The sequence below is a fragment of the Pseudomyrmex gracilis genome, unplaced genomic scaffold, assembly GCF_002006095.1.
Source record: "Pseudomyrmex gracilis isolate BER0280 unplaced genomic scaffold, ASM200609v1 scaffold_115, whole genome shotgun sequence".
In the NCBI taxonomy this organism is placed as follows: Eukaryota; Metazoa; Arthropoda; class Insecta; order Hymenoptera; family Formicidae; genus Pseudomyrmex; species Pseudomyrmex gracilis.
Genome location: NW_018020699.1, coordinates 505,251 through 511,631, shown reverse-complemented (window position 1 = coordinate 511,631; position 6,381 = coordinate 505,251).

The following is a 6,381-nucleotide window of genomic DNA, read 5'->3' as shown; positions in this document are numbered from 1 at the left end:
TTAAGAATACCATTAGTAGGAATACCGAAATAATATCGGTATTTTATTACGGTTTTCGGTAATGTATCGGTTTCGGTACTATAACGGTAACGGTAAGACTCAATTTCGGTACTATATATCGGTTTCGGTATACAATCTCTAGTATAATACCGGTATTGAAAAATCATACCGGTAATAAGTCCCTGGTTCCCCGAGGGTTAAAAACTAGAAAATAAAATTTAAAATAAGATTCACATTTGTGAGTAAAAGGACGATCCGATGCTCCTGCAACGTCTTAGTATATATTATCGGCATGCACGAGCAAAAGAAAAACGTCGCATCATGTTCGTTGCAAATATCGGTGACAACCTACGTGCGCCGGGTTTCACGTGTTGTTGTCGTCGGACAGATCTCTCGTATATGATGTTATGACTCGCGAACGCGAACTAGCGGGGAACAGAGATATACGATCTCCCGAGAGTGGCAACAATCGCTTCTATTTCGTGCGCGATTTAATCGCGTTTGTATATACACCGCACTCTACCTGAACGATATTCGCGCGGAGATTCGCGTTTGATTCTCTTTTGTAACCGACGTGATTCGACGTGACAAAAAATCGCAGCGTCAAAATCGTTCGATAAAATTATTCGATCGACGAATCGCTCGATCGGAAAATTAAAAAGTGAATTCTATCACATTACACATAATAACTTTGGAAGTGTACAAAGCGTGTAATACGCGCAGATAATTGAACTAAATCTTGATTTCGAAAGCTCGACTGCGGACTGTAATATCGTTGCGTCTCTTTATTTTAGCGACTGTTGTTATCTCCAGCATTCGACGGGGAAAAAAAAAAAAAAAAAAAGAAAACATAGACGCGCGTACTATATTGAAATCCACGTCGGGGAATACAAATATGCGTTTCAATCGGTGTTTAGCGGCACGCCCGCGCACACGCGAGGCTGTTAACCGACCACGTGTGTGTTTTTCGCCTATGTTTAGAAAACGAGCCGGACGTTGTGTTGTCTCTTGGTCGGTGCACCCACGTCGAACAGGCGCCGATCTAAACTCGGAACGATAAACAGCGGGTCATACCTTCCGCTTTGTAAACCTTACACTGGTGGCTCATGCCACAGCGGAGGGTCTTTATTCCGGCGTGGGCGAAGATCGTGATCCCGGCGGCTCTATTGTTCGAGAAAAAGGAGAAGAAAGAGAAGCGAAGAGAGACAAAAAGAGAATGATTCGCGAAATCATGCCAGCCGTCGACGTATCGGCGTCGCCGCCGCCGCCGCCGCCGCCGCCGTCTCGACGGTGATGCTGAATTACTTCTCTAATTGCATCGCCTCGTTGCGGTTTGGAATAGCTTCTAAAGTGATGGATAGCAACATCGAGTGACTCGGATGAATCGGCTATTGAATTAAAAGTAAATTTAAATCGGTTCTCTTTGTGGTAATGAAATCCAATTTTTTGACTTCATTTTCTCTCTCTCTCTCTCTCTCTCTCTCTCTCTCTCTCTCTTTTACTTTCATTTTACCAGGCCTTTTAATTCCAATTCAATTTCGCACTCGTGTGATTACAGATACGCACGTGGAAAAGAAAACCCTCGGTGAAATTTCACGCACACATCCACACCTGCTATATATCGTTTAGCCACGTTTTCCCATGATAACGATCAAAATCTCATTTCGCGCGTAATCACGTCGAATGATGATAATAATCGGCGCGATAAAATCCCATCGTGATAAATAATAAATAAACACGCGGTCGTCGCTTGTCCAGAAACCGCTCCGTCCGACCACAAATATTCGCGCGTCGGGGGGCTTGCGTTTCGTTACATCGACGTGCAATCAATTATCCAAAAGAGCGCCGTTTGTCCGCGATAATGAGAGGAAACACAGCGGCTCGATGCGGCGGCGGCGGCGCCGCGTCGCCGTGCGTGCGTGCGCAAAATGCAAATGCACGCGCTATTGCATCTCGTGACGCGTCGCATTGTCGCCGCCGGAAAATCGACCGTAAAACCACGCGCGTATTTCCTCTCGTATTCATATCAATTCCAATTCCACGGCAAATTACCTCATTGCGAGATGCCAATAGCGGAAATGATTAACATAAATAATGTCTAAACTGTAAACTCTTTAATGTCTCTAAAAAAAACTTGAAGAAAAGAGAACAATTTTTGAAGTTTGTCTTTTATTATATTCGCAGAATATAAAAGAGATATGCGATTAATAAAAAAAACTAATAATATATGAATATAGGGACATGAAGAGCCGTTCGCAGGATGTTGTGCGTGAATGTGCTTTAACCCTCTATGGGCCCATGTAACTTTCAAGTCACAAGCTAATATATCCACATTTTACCAAATAGTTTTAGTTTTTTTTCACAAGATGATGTATACGTCTTAATTATATAATGCCTCCTGAAATAACCAATAACAATATTGATGACGGTTGGCAGCACCATCAATCTGAAATGTCAAAATAAATACCTTGCAAGTTATATTTAAGAAAAACATTCGGCCCATAGAGGGTTAAATATATATATATATATATATGTATACACATATACACTTCGAAATAATTTTTTTCCTCCATATAGGATGCTGGATTTGCATCGCATATATATGAAGGACCCCGTATACCCCCCTAACTAATTTAAAAATTCAAAGTATATATGTGTATACATATATATATATATTTAAAGCACATTCACGCACAACATCCTGCGAACGGCTCTTCATGTGTGTGTCTTTATATTCATATATTATTAGTTTAATAAGACTTATGGAGCCTGAGAGTAATCTCGATTTATCACTAATTGTTAATAAAAGAAATTTGGCACGTCAAAAATTTATAAATAATAACAAGAAATATGTAAGGCCTTACGAGCCATTCGCAGGATGTTTGAGCGGAAACTGTATATATATATATACACGCACAGTTTCCGCTAGTATATATATATATATATATATATATATACACATGTAACGAATTCAACTTGTAAATTTTTACAAGTGTTTTTTGAATTGAAATCTCAATTCTTAAATTCATACGGGATGCTGGTTTATTTATAAATAATATTCTTGATATTTTTTGAAGAAAATAAATTGTTTTAGATTATCACGCGCCACCACGAGATAATCACGAATTTATACACGTCCGAAGAAACGTAATCCGACTCGATATTCTTTTCTTTATTTTCTTTTTCTTTTTTTTTTCCTAAACGTTGTCGATTTTCAAGGTCTTACGCGTCGTCGCAAAAGCGCGTATTTTGTATGCGACGCGGCAAGTAAGGAGATACAAGATTCGGTCGTGAGGGAATTAAGGACGGGTAAAGTGGGATTCCCGAGACCCCGAATGGGGTTGAAATTTTTCACTCTCTCGGTATCAATTGCCTTCATATCTACCAGCGCAGAAGATAGGGATGAATTCGCGTATAAATCATTATCTGAATATTACAATTTCATCCCTTATCAAACACGCGTCTTCTGATTTCGTTTTTTAAAATTAGATTTATTTTCTCAAGACTTATCAATTTTACTTAAACTTGTGAGAGAAATAAATTCACAAATAAAGATAAAAATTTATCGAAAGTATTTCGCTCTCGTATATCTTCATTACATTGCAATTTAACTGAACTTATTTGTTTTTATGCAGTTTTTTTTTTTTTTTTTAACAATATAGTATTCTAAACAAACTGTGAACTTTTCGTCGGGAAGAGCAAGATTTCTTCTTGCAATACGGAATAAATATTTTTATACCGTTATTTAACGTAACCAAAGCTGTCAAACTACTCCGTTACAAGTAGCGGAACTATGCGTAAGAGATTTCGAAATATCCACGTGATCTTTTGTATCTACTTCGATCAAGAAACTTTTTTTTTTTTTACAACCATCTACTTGAAAGAAGTCAAGATGCATGAATATGGATTATTATCTCTGTGTGAAAAGAAAACTAGAAATCTGTTTTACGTGCGCGTGTTTATAACGAACTTATGAACTGGACTTCCTAAGGTTTGCCGACATAATATAACATAATATAACATACCGTAAGCGCGTTCATGCGTCTAACTAAATTATAAAGGTTCTGGTAGTTGCAACGCAAGTTTGTCTAAACCGATTTGAACCTTGAACACGAAGTCTAGAGATGGCCAGTTCGTAGTAATTCATGTGCGACGAATATGAATGAACAGATTACATTTAAGTATTTACATTTTTTTTAATCCGATTTTGATGGATTTACGAGTACCTTGTATGAATACTTGATTTTCTCTCTCTGATGTTTTTTGATTTTTTTATAATATGTAGAAAACAGAAACAAACCATCAAATGATGAGTGTTGCTGTTTTTTTTTTTTTTTTTTTTTTTTTTAAATAATAACATTTATAGCCTTTTCTCTTTTACATAAAGAAAACATTGTTTCCCATAAAATTGATATTGTATTTCGAATCTTTTTGATTGTCGGCTTAATATTAAATTTTCTCATTTTAATCCATTTGCATCATAAGCGCATATATGTGCGCATTTTGCCTGGCCACTATCACCAGAGCGCATATATGCGCGCATTTTACTTAGGCATTTATCACCAAAGCGCATATTATTTATACCAGGCCTGTCCAGCGGTGGGGCCCCTCACGCACTTTATTTACGCAATATTGATTTTATTCTTTATTTATGCAATATTGATTTTATTTTTCATATTTTGTAACATTTTCATTAAAATTTAAATACAGTAAAAAAAAACGTTTGGTGATAAGAACGAATTTTTGACTTTTCTTTGTGATGCAAATGGGTTAATGAGTTTTTTTCTTTTACACGGAAAATATATTCTCTATATAGAATCGACATTTTATTATCGAGCTTTTTAACTATCAGTTTATTGCGGTATTAAATTTTATTCCTGAATAAGTATGTTTCTAAAGAGCGTGAGAGTTGGTTAAAATGAAAAAAAAAAAAAAAAAAAAGAACGCGATTGATTAATTGACGCAACGGTCTCTGTCAAAAATTTTCTTTTTGTTGCCGCGAACGAGTAGCTTCCGCAAAACTTATCTGATGTGGTTTGGTTATTTTAAGAACCACCTGTTAGAACGAAAACGCTTTTTGCCGTTTCTTTTTTTTTTTTTTTTTATTATCCTATTGCTATTCTCAATTCGAGGATTATTTAAATATAAAGATTAATTTAATCAAAGACTTGAATGAAAATTTTCGAAACACGCGTGGACGAAATTTCGAAGGATAAGATCAGATCGAGTCGCGCGATTAAACAGGACGCTGCGCGTAAAAACTGACGTTTTCGAGACACCCTATAGATAAACGATGATCCTTTAAGATCTTTCCCCTATAGTCGCGGCTGGCGTCATAAGGTCTTCGAGACACCGAGAGGTCACGAACGTCTTCCGGCAGCAAAGATTAACGATGTCTGTGAACTGCGGACACTGGGCGACACACATACAGATTCCGCCTAACGACGGACACCCGTTCGCTTATCTTCTAGGTGAAGAAGGTCAGGAAGCTTGGTCTCTGTATGCTTTATACACACATTCTGTGTATTCTGACCATCGCGTCATTTTCCACCGTCTAGACGACAAGCAACGGAAACCGGGCGACGACGATCCTCTCTTCGTGCAACCAATTCGACGTGTCTCCCTACAAGTCGCATAGGGTAATGCAATATAACACGTGGAAGAGGGTGTCTCCTAGCAACCCTGTGTCTTCTCACCCCGCACCTTTCTCTGTTTCTCTCTCTCTCACTCGCCCTCTATATATCCGAGACTGCTCCCCCTCCCCCCGCCGTCTCCCCCTAAGCTTCGCCCTAAAACACCCTAAATCCTGCATACGCCACGGCAGGACGCACGGAAAAGTTTTCGCCCGTCGTCGTGTTGTTGCAGGTGCGTATCTACATACGCGATCTGATTTCATCAGACTTTTCGCAGTTTCCGAACTTGCGCGCGCGCGTTGAAAGTACAGAGCCCGAGACAACAAGAGGAACGAAATTTGTTTTTCCCCGTATATACGAGAAAATTAAAGTGTCGTCCCCCCTTCTCAGATTTCTCGCTATTCTCTCCGTTTGCTCAAAAAAATATTGTTGCTAACAGAGAAGCCGCAACTAATTGTGCGAAGTGAAAATTATAATTGATTATTTTTGTTATCTCTATTTTATTTTCTCGTTCGATCTTACATCGAGTACTACTTTTTCTTCAGACACGTGCGACACGTGCTTTAATTATTACGACGGATCGATCTAAAAAGCTTTTAAAAGTAGGTAAAGTCTCGAGACTTGATCGTGTCGATAAAACTCTCGAGCGAACATTTGCGTGCGCATTTATACATAATCAGCTTTATTCCCGAGCTAATCGATCACGTTGAATCGAAACGGAAAGGATTAAATCACTAAAAAAAAAAAA